At 39.7% G+C, this 16,294-nt stretch overlaps 1 protein-coding gene across 1 annotated transcript in view; it reads left to right on the top strand.

Moving 5' to 3' along the window:
- Nucleotides 1-16,294, top strand: part of LOC124622897 (sorbitol dehydrogenase-like) — a 102,471-nt gene that overhangs the window by 11,389 nt on the left and 74,788 nt on the right. The window lies entirely within an intron of this gene.

Raw genomic sequence — 16,294 nt, 5'->3', positions numbered from 1 at the left:
GTGTTTCAGCAGATATTTACAATTCTGTTGTGCTGCAAAGTGAGGAGACATCCCTATGGGAACTCGAGGACAGATGATGGGCACCTACTCTGGGCCACATTTATGTTGTTCAGGGAAATGTCATAATCCACATGCCAGGAGATCTAAAATTTGATATGGGCTGTATAAGGAAGTGGCAGAAAAGGCTGACAACTCTATTTTGGCATGGGTCTATAAAATTACAGGTTCATTTTAACTACAGAACAGAGTCAAAATTTCCACCACATCAAGAAATTGGCATAATTTGCAATAAAAAATGTGACAAACAAAATAATCAAAGAAATTCAGAGTAGTGAGCAACAGTCTGGAAAGCTTGTAAGGGTGCTGCAGGGTACGTTGTGCTGAGAAATAATTTTTAAGGAAAAATTCAATAAACTGCACCATTTCTGAGTTAATTACCATTGAAGTTGGCCAATCAGGCCACTACATGCACAACTTCAAGTGGCACACCAGAGACAGTGTTGCCAAACATATTCTTCATTTGGTTTCCTAAAAAGAGAGTGATACAACGATTACATGTCAGCAAGGATCGAGTCTAAGGCAAGGGCTGAGCAGTCTCATATACTATCAGCCACATTCTGAGAATAATGACATTAATTGAGTATGGTGGGCCGCTTCAATTTGGTCATGCAATTCCCTCATCGGCTAACTTCAGTGACTTCAGTGCTAATTAACTTGGAAACAGCACATCATATCGAACTTTTTGTTAACAGTTATTTCTCAGGACAACATACACAGCAACATCATTGCATACTTTTCAGACTGTTTCTGACCACCCTGTTCACTGATTGCTAAAGTCACAGTATTTCCCATTGGGCTCATCACTGTTAAATCTGCAGTTCCGTATAGTCACTAATCATTATTGCTAGAAATGTTTGAGAATTCTGTAACAAATAAAAAGCCTGTATCCAGTTTCTGACACAGGGCAAGTGTCACCTTCTGCTCCCCCCCCCCCCCTCCCCCCGCCCCCCCCCCCCTCGTCACCCCTACTCCACCCAAATCCCTTGTGGATGCCCATGACCCCAGGCCACGTAGAGAATTATGTGTTTCTGGGCTGGTATGTTCGCAACTAGCAGCATTCACTATGGTGACCTATGGAAGTGTGCCAGAGTTTGTGGAGCATGTGTATGAAAGCAGGCATCACAGATGACCACCTCTTGTAGGTAGTTGTGTGCATGTCCACCTTATGCATCGATCAGCAGGGTCACCACATAGAGCATCTTCTGCACAAAAAACAGGTCAGAGTTCATAACTGTAATGTGTAACTGTATCATTTAGAATCATATAGTTATCCCATCAGGTCCAGTGACCATTCTCTGTTAAGTGATTTCATTTGATTTTCTGTTCCCTGGTCATTTATTTTGATAACTGTAATTTTTACTTTTGTGTGACGATTTGAAGGATGAACTACAGCATGATCTTCCTCAGTGAAACAGCGTTGATAAAAAATAAGAAAGTTTAGTATTGCAGCCTTCTCTGTATCATCCTACATTTAGGTGGTTATATGGGCTCAGAGTTTCTAAAGAGGTGGGTTTCATCCAGCTACTGATTTGAAACAAAACTAAAACTAGTTAGGAGTTTCTATCAGATGGGTAGCTAGAATTTTATCTTCGAATTCATTGAATGCATCATGTGTGGCTCCCCTAATGTTAATTTTAGCTGTGTTCAGGTTTTGTTTACTTATAAAGTTCTGGCTATGTTTAAATATGCAGTGATGCCCTATTTGCTTTGGTAGTAGCTCTCTAAATGACTGTCGAACCACAGTAAGTCAATCCCATCTCTCACAACTTCACTCGGTACATGCCGTGGTAGCAAATGAAAAAGAACAAATTTATTACATTTCCCCCACCCCCCACCCCCCCCCCCTGCCCCCCCCCCCCACACACAGTATTCACTGTTAAGCTTACATGAGTGCAGTATATAAAACAACAATATGTTGAGTACTCACCAAACTTCTTTACATAGGATTAAAGCAATCAATCATTTTACTCTGCAGTCTGTTTGCTCAATACACTCTTTTTAAATTATGTTCTGTGTTCATTATTTCATTTGCAGTTTCAGTGCTCCCACCGCTAGATTCATAGAATATCTTCACAATTCTAGTGGTTTGTAAAGTGTCATTCACAATAAGAATAGGCACTTTATTTCTTTCTTCTTCCTCTTCTTCATCCTCAACCTTGCTCACTTCATGGTCACTTTGGACCTGATCCTTCACTTCATTTGCAGTTTTGTCTTCAGTTTGTGCTTCAGTTGTAATAAGGTCATCATCTAGTCACACTGATTGAGAATATCACAGTTGGTTCTAGCAGCAATGCAGATAGTGGCTGATCTTCGGTGTAACTCACTGTTTCTTATGTTTTTGTGGCATTAATTCCTTCAGTTGTGATCCCTGCATGATGGAAACAGTTCTTGATGGTTTGGGCTGTGACCCATCTCCAAACTTTGGTAATACATCTGATCGCTTCCATCACTGTAATAGAATAATTTTACTTTTTACTTTTCCTCAATGCATTCTATCATTTTCAGTAATATGAGCTTATAATAGTAGCATTCCAGATTCCTGATTATTCCTTGGTCCATGTGCCACAATATGCTTGTCATATTTGCAGGAAGAAAAACAAGATTACTACTCCCCAGATCAGAGAGTGCAGGATGTGCTGGGCAGTTGTCAACAAGAACCAATATCATTCTTCTCTGACTTATTTGAGCTTAAGAGAGTTCAGAGGTCTTCAAAGACTTCTTATTAGCATTGTAGTGCACTGGTAAATTTTTTACATGCCTAAAATTCCTATATTTTTTTGATGTATTGTTGTAAGTTTTAACTGTGCAGTGAGTATGGATACATGGTGGTTGTATTAAAATACACACATTTTAACTGTTGATAAATATAATACGGAAAATGCACACATACAATATACATAATGCCCCTGCTGTCACACAACATTCTTCTCACAGATATGTTTTTCTGTGCCCTACTCGAACTTCACTAAAGAAGCACATAAAGAATAGAAAAGCATACACTATAAACCCTTGGCTTCCGAGTGCTCTGGAAATGGTGCTGAATTCAAATGATGGTCACAGCCTTAAGTAAACCTAATTACAACATTTCCCCTCAGTGGGCATCATAAGAGAATAACTTGTCATTTTCACATTGTGAAAATACATTATGAAACATAATAAAACAAATGAGACAAAATTTAATGAGCAGGTCTAGGATCATGAAATAATACTCATTTTAATCCTAACATGTCGCTGCATCTCTCAGTTTTAATAGTGCTAAGACCTTTAGCTAAAAAATCTGCAGCATTATCATCATTTGACACATACTTAAACTTAAAAACAAACATCATTCTTCCTGGTACACCCATTTTCTTGGTAATGTCAATGGTACCTGTGTTGTCAGCACTAGCCTGCAGGGGTAGTCTAACAAATTCAGAACACTTGATCTCATGTAAAAGATCTACAGACCATTCCACCCCCTTGAATTTCTCAAACATTGCAATGCAATCAGCTTCTAGTGAAATTGGCTACAATGGATAGCCTTTTACTCATCCAGCTGATTGCTGCCCCAGCTAACGAAACTATGTACTGTGTTGCAGATTTACTATGACCTGGACCATTTGCCCAGTCAGCATCACTGAATGCACTAGGATCAGAACAACTGGCATTGAAACATAAGCTCAAATCTTTAGTTTGCTGCAGGTGAGAAAACACCATTTTTTCTTTGGTCCAATGAGAAACACTTGATTTAGAGTTGAACTGACGCATTCTTCCTACAATGAAGGCAATATCAGGTTGAGTACATGTGGATACATACAAAAAACAACCCACTGCCTTTTGGTACAAGTTTTGGTCAAAGGGCTTACCATTTTTTTCACCAAAATGGTTGTCATTATATGATGTAGCTATGCCCTGGCAGTCATGCATTTTAAGCTCTCACATTGCCTGGTGAATGTAACTAGTTTGGCGTAATTTCACTTGCCCATGGGACTGCTCAGTCTCAAATCCTAAAATAAACAACATCTCGTCCATTTATTTAATGCTAATGTGAGATTTCAAAACATTCTCAAATTTTTCAATCCTCTCTTCCTCACCTGTTACAACAACATCATCAACATGAACATAACCTTTCTAGTTTACTTAGCTTGTCATGTTGAGCTGGCTCCTGTTCTTCTTGTCTAGGATCTGTTTCTTGCAACTATTATACAAAAATCTGCCATCAGGTCCTCACAGTTGATTTGAACTAAATAAATTTGAAGATTGTTGTCGCAGCATTTTTCTTATGTAAATATATTTTCTCACATTTTAGTACATCACACAGTAGTCTGATTTTTCACATCAATAAAGCCAAAATTATATTATTTGCACAAAAAGACAAAAATACATCCGATCACATCAGAGGCAAGCTTATGATTCTCTCACTCTGCAGAAATAACTATGTTCCAAATGGTTTACAATTTTTCTTAACAAATGAATTTCTACTAGTTTTCATTACATTATTAATGTCAATTATTATTTCATAAATGAATCCAGACATAAATATTGTAAAAAATACAGGGTTACATAATCAATAATAGAAATTTTTGTGTATCAATAATTGGTAATTTAAAATGTTTAAAAAAAAAAAACTGTACGTTCAGAACTAGTACTCATTGACTATAACATCGAAATTAAAATATTTTATAAAGCAATTCCTTTTCATAAATTTTAGCTTGAAATATAGCATACTGTGTATAACATTATATGAAAGTTTTCAGAAAAAACAACTGACATAATATTGAACTGTCCAAAATTTCAAAAATAATTCTGGTATCAACAAGTACTGTTGAGGAAAAGTAATGCTAGAGGAGGATGTCCTATTACAACCCCAATGATCAAATGATTAGAGAAGAATACGCAATGATCCTTTTCACATTGTTCCAAACCTAACTTTTCATCACAGCACAAACTCTTATTCAATAGACACACTTTCTTCCCCACACTAGACAATTTAGGTTGCTCCATGAAAATGATGCCTTTTATGGGACTATTAAGAAAAGCGGTTTCTACATCAATGTGTTTGATTTTCAATCCCCTAGGTACTGCAATTGCTAGCATAATCCTCAAATAATCTTGTCCTATTTTGAGCTGTAGCTTTCCCAGTAATGTTTTCCAAACATTGGGCTATAACCTAGAGCTACTATCCTTGCTTTAAATTTCGTAATCTTATCTTCCCTGTTTCTCTTTATAGTAAACACCCACTTACTTCCTATAACATAATCAGGTTTTGATCTGTTGACAAGTTTTCATGTATTGTAGTGTTTTAGGCTACTCATCCCTGACTCCATGGTTGCATGCCACTTGACCCTGTGAACTGAGACTAAAGCCTCTTCTACTGATGTTGGATCAGATAGATTCACTCAACAAATGGTAACAAAATAATGTGCAAAGAGACACTAACCTCACTTCTTCAGCTTCACTAGATATGAAGACCATCATAATCCTACTTCATTTATGCACTTGAAGTTTCATTTTCCAACATGCTATCACACTAATCACACGCATCACTATCTCCACTGCTGGTAACTACACTGCCTTTGGTATCATATCTGTCTTCTTCTCCAACCCTGGATTGACTCCCGACACCTCGAACAGCTGTTGATTCGGGTGCATTGTCTGCTACTGGTTCTGCACTCCTTGGTGGTGTGTTGTCGCCATCTGTTGACTGATCAGGAAAGTTTAACCACACCATTTGGTATTGTCTGCTATTACATTATAGGTGTGTTGGTCAGCTGTTGCCATCTGCTTCATGATTGTTTACTGTAGCCTCAGAGGGAATACTCTCTCATCAAAGATGACATATCTTCTCAAAAGGATTTTTCTTTGTCCAAGACTCCACAGAGGATATCCTTTCAGTCCTTCTTCTACTCCAAGACAAACACATTCTTTTATTTGTTCCCCAAGTTTTTCAGACTGTTAGTGTGCCTGTCCAGGATCTGCAGCCAACCACTTTGAGCATTTTCAAGTCCTATTTAATAAGTTCTTTCTGATTCCAGACTTCATACAGGATTTTTTCATCAAGGGATCTTGTTGGGCAGCTATTTTGGATATAGCATGCCAAAATCAAAGCTTCTCACCAAAAGTTGTTGGGCAAACCACCTTGGTGTATTAGACACCTCACAATGGACATAAGTGTTTCATTCAGGTGCTCTGCTTTTTTGTTGGATGTGGTGGAGTAAACTGTGTTTTTCTGGTGTAACATGCTCTTTTTCTTGAACAACTGTTCAAATTTGCTGTTGATGTTCTCAGTTTCATTGTCTGACTGAAACTTTTCTCCCTGTCTCACACTCTGCACATCCCATAAACACTACAAATGAGTTAGATACAACACTTTTTTACGTAAGTACTTTCACTACTGAATATCTTGAGTGATCATCTAGCTAAGTAGCATAGTAATATGCTCAACTTAAGGAGGTCTGTCTTATGTAGCTCACATCACTATGTACCAATTCTAGAACATTTTCAGTAGTAGTTTGGCTTGGTTTGAAAGGCTGTCTACTTATTTTACCTTGTATATATACTTCACATTTTTCTTTATATTTCGTGACTCCACATACTTCTGTGTGTTCAAGTCTTTGATGCCACAAAATTTCTTCCTGTCTGGCTGTTGCTTCATTTTCCACTGGTTGATGTGTTTTGTCATTTTGGGGAATTGCTATATTGTTATTCACTTTATGATATTCATATTCCACTAAGTAGATATCACTGCCTGATGATCTTTCTCTGAACAATCCCTTCTCATGAAAAGAGACACAGTTTTTGAATTAATGCACATTCCTTTCTTGTCTATTTATATAACAGTCCTTTCACCAGAAGCACTTCTGTTAGTTGGATTGATTTATCCCCACATGACTTTGCTGCTTTAATGACAACACTTCCATTACCAGATACTTTAGTAACTTTCCCATTAGCCAGTTTCACTTCTTCAAAGTTGCCCATCTCTAAGTCCTTCAGTATCTTCTGGTGTGTGGTCATATTATGTGACACTCCTGCATCCAGGACCCACACTTTTACATCAGCACCTCCTCCACTTTTGGTCACTGTAACAGCCACTATTTTATCTCCTTTAGCACTTGCACTTAAGTCTTCACTGTTTGGATAATACTTACCTCAGTTGAGATTGCACCCATTTGTCCCATATTCTGATTTCTTGGGAGCACTCTGATTGCTTGCTGCAGCCATTCCTTGTTTTCCATGAAAGTGTGGGCACCCCATGACAATGTGATCTGCTTCATCATAGCAGAAACATATTCTGCTTCCACTAGCTGTGTTCTTATCATTTTCTTGGTTTTGTTTATGATTTTTATAGTGGCTTTTGCCAAACTTGTGTTGATTATGACCCCCACCTCATGTTGCATATATGCCTTGGCTTCTTCTCGGCTCTTAGTGGACTTTGAAACTGGTTCTATGCATTTCTCTTCTAATTATAGTCTGTTGATGACAAGGTCTGTGGTCATTCTGCCTTTGTCTCTTTGTAAACTTCTAATGAGGCATTCATACTTCTCCAGAGGCAGTACTAGAAGCACGAAGACTGCAACTATTTTGTCATCAAAGGTAAAGACCCACTGCTTCACTTTATGGCAGCCAATATCTTTGTTACATAGTCATCCATAGTCACATTGTCTTCTTTCTTCATATTTACTAAGTCCCTCATCTTGGACATAATGTTAAGAAGCCCACTGTTGAAGTGTATTTTATCCAATTTCTCCCACACTCCCTTCACTAGTTTTAGAGGGCTAATCGTCTGTAGGTAAGAGTCTTCAACCAGCATTAGAATGATGGACAAGGCCCTCCCATTTTTCTTCATTTTCTCCATATCTAACTGATTATAATGTGCTCCAAACCCAGATTCTATGGCATCCCATGCCTCACAAAGTTTTATCAGTGAACAAACATTAAATGATCATGCAAAATAGTTATTGCTGCACAGGCAATCAATCTTCATAGATGGTTCCATCATTCTGAATTGTTTCACTCATCACCAGCTAAGGTAAAACATCAGATATGTCATCTTCATCAGTTCTTGTACCTTGGTTTCTTAAACATGCTCACCACACCTGTCCACTGGGGCCATAACCTGTTGTAATGTTTATAAGTAAAGCACGTTCTGATACATGAAAGTGGGTGGGCTGTTTAATTAAAATGCACACATCATCACTGTTGATAAATGTATTATAGAAAACACACACATGGCACCACCATTACACTACACTCTTCTCAAAGAGCTGTTTTTTCATGTCTTATTTGAACTACGTTAAGGAAGCACATATAGAGAAGAGAAGCATACACCAGAAACCCTTGACTTCTGAGTGCTTTGGAAATAGCACTGAATTTGAATTATGATCACCATGTTAAGTAAACCTGATTACAACATTTGAATATCATGAACAATTTTTTCTTCTCAGTTCCATCTGCATTAGCACATACTAGAACCAGTTTCTTTTTCTTTATATAACTTGCCATCAACACATTTTTAGCCCAGGAATTTTAGTATTTTGTCAGGTGTTAATTTAAAGAAAATGCCAGTCTCACCTCTATTAAAGATGTAACAGTCTGCATATCCTTCATGAATTGTAGGCCATACAGTAGTGAGCGATTGTTGGATTGATTCAGTATTCACACTGTTGGACTTCACCACTAATTTTTCCATAAGTAATGCAGCAATATTGCTTAAATATGTCAATCCAGCCACTGCTGCACACAAATTTCTGATATTTTAATTTCTTGGCAAATTCTTCTGCTGTGGCCATAAGGAGAGGTCCACTAATGGGTACAGTGATGCTTCTCTGGTGGTTAAACCACTTAAGCAGCACTCATCCCTATTGCTCCTTTCAGCTTTTTGTAACTGCTTAATTTTAGATCTATTTTGTTCAACCACTTAAGCAGCACTCATCCCCATTGCTCCATTCAGCTTTTTATAACCGCTTAATTATAGATCTATTTTGTTCACACACAGTGACAATTTTATGCTTGTTTTTCCAAATTATTTGGACTGTGGAATTTACATGGCCAAATTGGTGACACATGTCAACCTTTTCAACTCCATTCTTGATTTCATGAATGAATTTCACTTTTTCTTCCAGTGTTAAAACTTTTCTTTTAGTGGACATGCTGTTCTACAATGCATGCCCTGCATAACAAAAGATCTTCACGTGTACTGTTGATGAGTTCTATGATTATCACCACCACTGTAGTATGAACGCACAAGGGTGACAATGAGGTGAGGAGTCTATACTACACTTGTTCTTGATGGAAGGGCAGGGAGAAGAATATTCCAAGTTGTCATATTACAACAAAAAGATTTCCATTTACCGTACATTGATTCTTGGAAAATGTTGTAGCTAACTGGGGCTGAAAATGACATTATATGTGAGGTACATGCATGTACATTTGTCATATTAAGCAAGAATGAGAAGTACGTCCCTTATGAGGAATACGGTTGTACCACAGAAATCACAACATTATAGCCGATTTGCTGTTGTAACTGATGTATCTATAAGAAAGTTGAACTAAACAGTTATATCTACATCCTCATTGCAACATAAAAACATCTAACTTTAATAATATCTGTGTTTCTTGGTGTTTCAATTCCAAAGAAAGTGTGTCTAATGACAATATTATGAAAAGGATAGTTTTTACTCACAATATGTAGTGAAGATGTTGAGTCACAGGAAAATACAACAAAAAGACTGCTAAACAAGTAAGCTTTTGGCAGAAAGTGCTTCTTCTGAATTAGACTACATACACATACACATTCAGGCAAATGAAATTCACACAAACATGACCACTGTCTCTGGCTGCTGAGGCCAGATTGCAAGCAACTGTGCATGCTGGGAGAAGTAGTCTGGGTGGTGAGGGTAAACGGGGCTGGAGCGGGGTGGGAAAGGATAGGAGAGTGGGGTGGGTTATGGTAAAGTGCTGTTTGTGGGAGCGTAGAGGAATGTGGCAGAGTGGGGGGGGGGAGAAAAGAAGAGAACTAAAAAGACGTGGTAGAGTAGAAGGCTATGTACAGCTGGAATGGGAAAAGGGAAAGGTATTATGTGGGTGAAGGACAGTGACTACCAGAGGTTGAGGCCAGAAGGGTTACATGAACATAGGATACATTGCAGGGAGAGTACTCATCTGCTGAATGCAGAGGCGATGGTGTTGTTAGGAAGGGTCCAGATGACACAGGCTGTGAAGCAGTCATTGAAAAGAAGAACGTTGTGTTGGGCAGCATGCTTAGCAACTTGGTGGTCCAGCTGTTTCTTGGCCACAATTTGTCAGTGCGAACACACACCTTGTTGGTTGTCATGCTCATGTAGAATGCAGCACAGTAGTTCCAACTTAGCTTGTAGATCACATAACTGGTTTCATAGGTAGTCCTGCCTTTGATTGGATAGATGATAGTGGTGACCAGACTGGAGTAGATGGTGGTGGGAGGATGTATGGGACAGATCTTGCATCTAGGTCTATCACAGGAACATGAACCATGAGGCAAGGGGTTAGGAACAGATGTTGTATAGGGATGTACAAGGATATTTGGTGGACAGTGCAGGAGGGGTGCGGAAGATAGTGGGTCGGACATTCTTTGCTTCAGGGCACAGAGAGAGGTAGTCAAAACTCTGGAGGAGAATGTGATTTAGTTGCCTCTGTTCTGGCTGGTACTTAGTTATGAGGGGACTTTGGGGGATGGTGGGTGACTGGAGAGATAAGGCAGTGCATGGGAGATCTGTTTCTGTACAATATTGGGAGGGTAATTATGATCTGTGAAGATATATTTTGAGAGGGACTACAGATGTGATGGCGACTGGTGGGAAGGCTGTATGGAAGGGACTGCTTGGTATAGAATGGGTGGCAACTGTCAAAGTATTGCTAGTGGTTGGTGTTGGTTGGCTGATGATTGGGGTGTCCTGAGTGGTTGGGTTTGTGGACTTCAGGATGCATATAGAAGGTAGGGGTATGGAGAGAGTTAAGGGTGGAAAGATAAATAGACTCTGGGGAGCAAACCTGGGATGGGCCTAAGGCTTTGAGGAGAGACTAGAGATCTTGTTGGTTTTTTGGAATGGGGTTGCTATGGCAGGGTTTGTATGTGGACAAGTCAGATGACAGCTGGTGGAATCCTTCCGCCAGGTAAACCCTGCTCTGCAAAACAACATTGGTGAAGCCTTTTGCAGCTGGTAGGATTATAAGGTAAGGATCAGTTTGTAGGTGGCAGATTGCAGTTCTTTCTGCAGCTGTAAGACTAGCTTGCATATTGAGGGATTTAGGGAATGATGGTAAGGCAAGGTTGAAGGGTAAGATATTTTGGAAAGTTAATGGGGGTGATATGGGGGCAATGAAGGTGGATCACGTTTGGATGGAGAAGTGAACTGAGTCAGAAATGGTTCAGCATTGGCCTTTGGTTGAGTCTGGCCAGTAGAGGTGGTGGCAAGAAAGTGTCTTGGGAATGGAAGAAGAAGAGAAGATCTTTAACAAATCCAGCATGTTGGAATTTGGGAATGGGGCAACAAATAAGCCCTTTGGATAGTACTGATACTTCTGTGGGACTAAGGCCTATGGAGAAAAGATTCATGATTGTGTTTCAGGTCTGTTTAGGTTCTAAATTCTATATGATAATGGGAGAGAGTGTCTGAGTGTGAGTGAATGTAGCAGGGCTGGAAGGTAGGGTTTGTCAGCTATGAGGGAATGTGGGGGAGTTTCACAGCTATTGTAGAAGTAGTGGATAGTGGTTGTTGAAGGTGGGAGTATGAAGTGAATAGGTTGCAAAGTTTTTTGAGGTGGCATTGTGCATGCTGCTCTAGTTCCTGGAGGGCAAGAGTTTCAGTGTGTGAAATGGTATCCAGGAATTTTGGACTGTACTGCAGGTGAATTTTATGGATAGAGAGGAGATGGTGGTCACAGTGGAAGGAACCTTTGCAACCAGAGAGGGGTAATTTGTTGGTAAGACCATTAGGGGGATTCCATGAGCCAAACAACAGGCAGGAATAGTATGCATGATAAGGAAACTTTTCTGTATTGGCGCAGATGGAGGAAGCAAGGATCCATGGTAGAGGATAAAACTGTGTAAAAATACGTAAATAACATATAAATATGTGTGAACAAATTCACAAAAATATGCAAAAATATGTGAGAAACATCACAAAAGAGGGTGGGATGGATGAAGTACGAAGAAACAAGATGAAACCTGAGGGAATAGTATGATAGCAAAAGGCAAAAATTAACTGAAAGTGAAGTGAAAACACAATGAGAATAAAATTAAAAATAAATGACTAGATTATAATGTGGGCTGGGTGTTGGCAGGTGGATATGGATGCAGAAGGGGAACAGCAGATGTGAGTAGATTAGGTGAGGTTAGTGGGTGCAATCTGCAATAAGAAAGGAAAAATAATTGTGGGTATGGGGGAGGGATTGGTAGTAGGGCTGTTGATAAAATATAGACATACTGATATTTTTCTGAAATATATCAATATACATGAGCAATAATTTTCTGAGTGATGTAATGATATATCGATATCAAAAGCACAATCCAATATTTCTATTTTATATTATATTTTTTCACTGTTTTCAATAAATATTTGAAGTTGTACTTTTGGAATTGTATTACGACATAATTTTACTTTCAATGTGTGAAGCAGTCTTGTAACTTTTTGAGCTTTCATTACATCCAGTCTTTCTCTTTTACTGTGTGAAGCAAGTATAGATGGCACAAAGAAGAAGTCAGATAACACTGGTGGATGCCAGTGTGAATGGGATAACAAGATGTCCGATGTGAAGTAATAGCACACCAGTTGCACTGGAAAACAATTTTTAATGCAACTGGTATGCTATTTCTTCACCTTGATATTCTTTAAAAACTGTTGTAAAAACTGATGAACAAATATCTAAATGACAAGATTGTTCTTGGCGATGGATGGAGATACGTGAGAGGAAATGCTGATACAATTGGCGCTTGGTGCTACCAACAAAAACTGCAGTTTTGACACTGCAACTGCTAGGTCACTGGCGTTCACAGAAATGAAAAGCACAGGAAAGTCGACAGTAAGTGTTCCAAACAAATCCGATATGTGATGGAACCAAATGATGGACCCATTGGACACATTTTATTGTGCCACTTACCTGCAGTTACCATTGTTAGCAAAATGGTTATCACTAAGAGTGCACATGCATCATTTTCCTTTGAATTCTTGCTCTGAGGGGGATAAGCAGGCTGCTTACTTCTTGTTGATGTACAGAATGTTTAATACTGAATCAATACATAAATATACAGCTATAAAACTGGCAGTATATTTACAATATGCAGCTGATTTTGTTTGGCTGGTACATAGGTATTCTTTCCATCAATACATCAGTAACATTTGTGAATATATCATGGGTCTGTATTGATATTTTTTTAAGTATCGATATATTGGGTTCCCGATATTTTTAAAAATATCAACAGTTCCAGTTGGTAGAATGATGTATAAGTTTATGTAGCACAGGAAAGTGTGAAAAGTAACGTGAAAAAATTTGTGAGAGTAATGCAGGAAGACTGATCAGTGTGAAGGTCTAGGATTAATGATATCAGCAAGAGTGATGTGGGACACAAGATGCTGGATCAGCAATCAGCGTGGTCTTGTAGCCATGTGTTGTGTGCCAATGAGACAGTTGATGCAGTGTGGTTTGTAAGTCAGAGCATGCAGTGCAGTTTGAAATGTGACAGTGAAATGCAGGCAAGAAGAGAAAGAAAGGAACAGACCCTGAGTATAGTAATGCATTAGAAAATAGTAACAAATAAAAACAGCACTTGGTTACAGGGTGGAAGAAAAGCCTGTAGGCAAAATCCAGCAATGGAAAATCCAGGATGGGATAATAACATTATTATGAAAAGGTTAGATTGCACACATACACACATTCAGACAAATGCATCTCACATACACATGACAACTGTCTCTGGGTGCTGAGGCCAGACTGCAAGCAACTGCTCGTGGTGAGAGAAGCAATCTGGGTGTTTGTGGTAAGGAGGAGGCTAGGGTGTGGAGGGGTAGCAGGGTAGAGATGGGCAGTGTTAAAGTGGTGCTTGTGGGAGCATACAAGGGCAAGGTACAGAAAGGGTTTGGCAGCTAGGTACAGTGAGGGGGCTAGATGGACAGCAGGGGTAGGGGGACAGAAAAGGAGAGAACTAAAATGCCTCTGGGTGCATTGGTGGAATAGAAGGCTGTGTAGAGCTGGAATGGGAACAGAGAAAGGGGTACGTGGGTGAAGAACAGTGATTAATGAAAGCTGAAGTCAGGAGGATTATGGGACTGTAGGATCTTGGATTTGACAGGAAGAATCCAGAATGTACAAGCTGTGAAGCAGTCACTGAAAAGAAGAATGTTGCATTTGGGCAGCATGCACAGCAACTGAGTGGTCCAGCTACTTCTTGGCCACAGTTTTTTGGTGACCTTTCATGCCAACAAACAACTTACTGGTTGTCATGCCCACTTAGAATGCAGCACAGTGGATGCAGCTTACGGTAGCTTGCAGATCACATGACTTGCTTTACAGGCAGTCCTGACTTTGATAGGATAGGTGATGCTTGTGACCAGAATGGAGTAGGTGATGGTGGGAGGATGTATGGTACAGGTCTTGCATCTTGGTCTATCACAGGGATATGAACCATGAGGCAAGGGGGCAGCAAGTGGATTTGCGTAGGGATGGATGGGGATACTGTATAGGTTCGGTGGGTGGTGGTATACCAGTGTCAGTAGGGAGGTAGTGTGGGGAGAATAATGAGTAGGACAGTGCTCTTTTCAGGGCACAAGAAGAAGTAGTGAAAACTCTGGACTTTGGGGGATGGTGGGTGACTGGAGAGGTAAGGTAGTGCATGGGAAATCTGTTTCTGTACAAAAATAATTACGATCTGGGAAGGCCTCAGTGTAACCCTCAATATATTTTCCAAGGGACTGCTCATCGCTACAGATGCAATGACCACAGGAGGTCAGGCTCTATGGAAGGGACTTCTTGGTATGGATTTGGTAGCAGCTATTGAAGTGGAGATATTACTGGTGGTTGGTAGCTTTCATATAGCTGGAGGTGCTGATGTAGCTATCTTTGAAGTGCAGGTCAACATTAAGGAAGGTGGCTTATTGGACTCAGGAGGAGCAGGTGAAGCAAATGGGGCAAAAGGTGCTAAGGTTCTGGAGGAATATGGATAGGATGTCCTTACCCTCAGTCCAGAGCATGAAGATATCTCAATGAATCTGAACCAAGTGAGGGATTTGGGATTATGAGTGGTTAGAAGAGATTCCTCCACATGGCTTATGAATAGGTTGGTAAAGAATGTTGCCACATGGGTATCCACTCCTGTACCCTGGATCTGATTGTTGGTAATACCTTCAAAGGTGAAGTAATTCTGTCATGGTGATCAGGAAAGAGGTTGTATGTTGGGAAAGGTAGTGTTCAATAGTGGCAAGACCATGGACATTAGGGATGTTAGCATGAAAGGAGTTCACATCAGGAGTGAAGAGCAGGGCACCATGTGGTAAAGAAACAGTAACAGTGGAGAGTCAGTGGAGGAAATGATTGGTATCTTTTATATAGAAGGGTAGGTTGTGAGTAATAAGCTGAAGGAGTTGGTCTATGAGAGCAGAGATTCTCTCATTTTGGCCACAGTAACCAGCCACAATGAGGTGGCCTACATAGTTGGATTAGTGGAATTGAGGAATCATGTAGAAGGCAGGAGTGCTTCAGGAAGTAGGGGTGAGGAGATAGATAGATTCTGGGGATAGGTTTGGGCATGGGCCTAAGAATTTAAAGATAGACTGGTGACCCTGCTGGATTTCTGGAATTTGCTCACTGTGGCAGGGTTTTAGGTAAACAAATCTGATGGCTGGTGGAGTCCTTGTGACAGGTAATCCTTGTGGTTCAAAACAACAGTGGTGAAGTGTTCATCACCAGATAGGATTATAAGGTCAGGATCAGTTTTTGGACAGTGGATTGTGGTTCTTTGTGCAAATGTTGAGGGATTTGGGGAATGATGGTGAGGTGAGATTTGAGGTTAAGAAATTCTGGAAAGTTAACAGGAGATGATTTAGGGCTATGGAGATGGGCTACAGTTTGATGGAGGAGTGAAATGGGCCAGGAAGGGTTCAGCATTGGTGTTTGGTTGAGTCCAATTGATAGGGTTGTTCCTAACATATTTACCAATTAATCTTGCATTTTTGTGATTCCTTTTCAAAATTTTTGTGTTCAGATTTAATTTAGCCACAGTTAA

Source organism: Schistocerca americana, chromosome 7 (genome assembly GCF_021461395.2).
Source record: "Schistocerca americana isolate TAMUIC-IGC-003095 chromosome 7, iqSchAmer2.1, whole genome shotgun sequence".
Taxonomy (NCBI): domain Eukaryota; kingdom Metazoa; phylum Arthropoda; class Insecta; order Orthoptera; family Acrididae; genus Schistocerca; species Schistocerca americana.
Note: the sequence above shows the minus strand (reverse complement) of the source record. Positions and strands in the feature narration are given on the sequence as shown.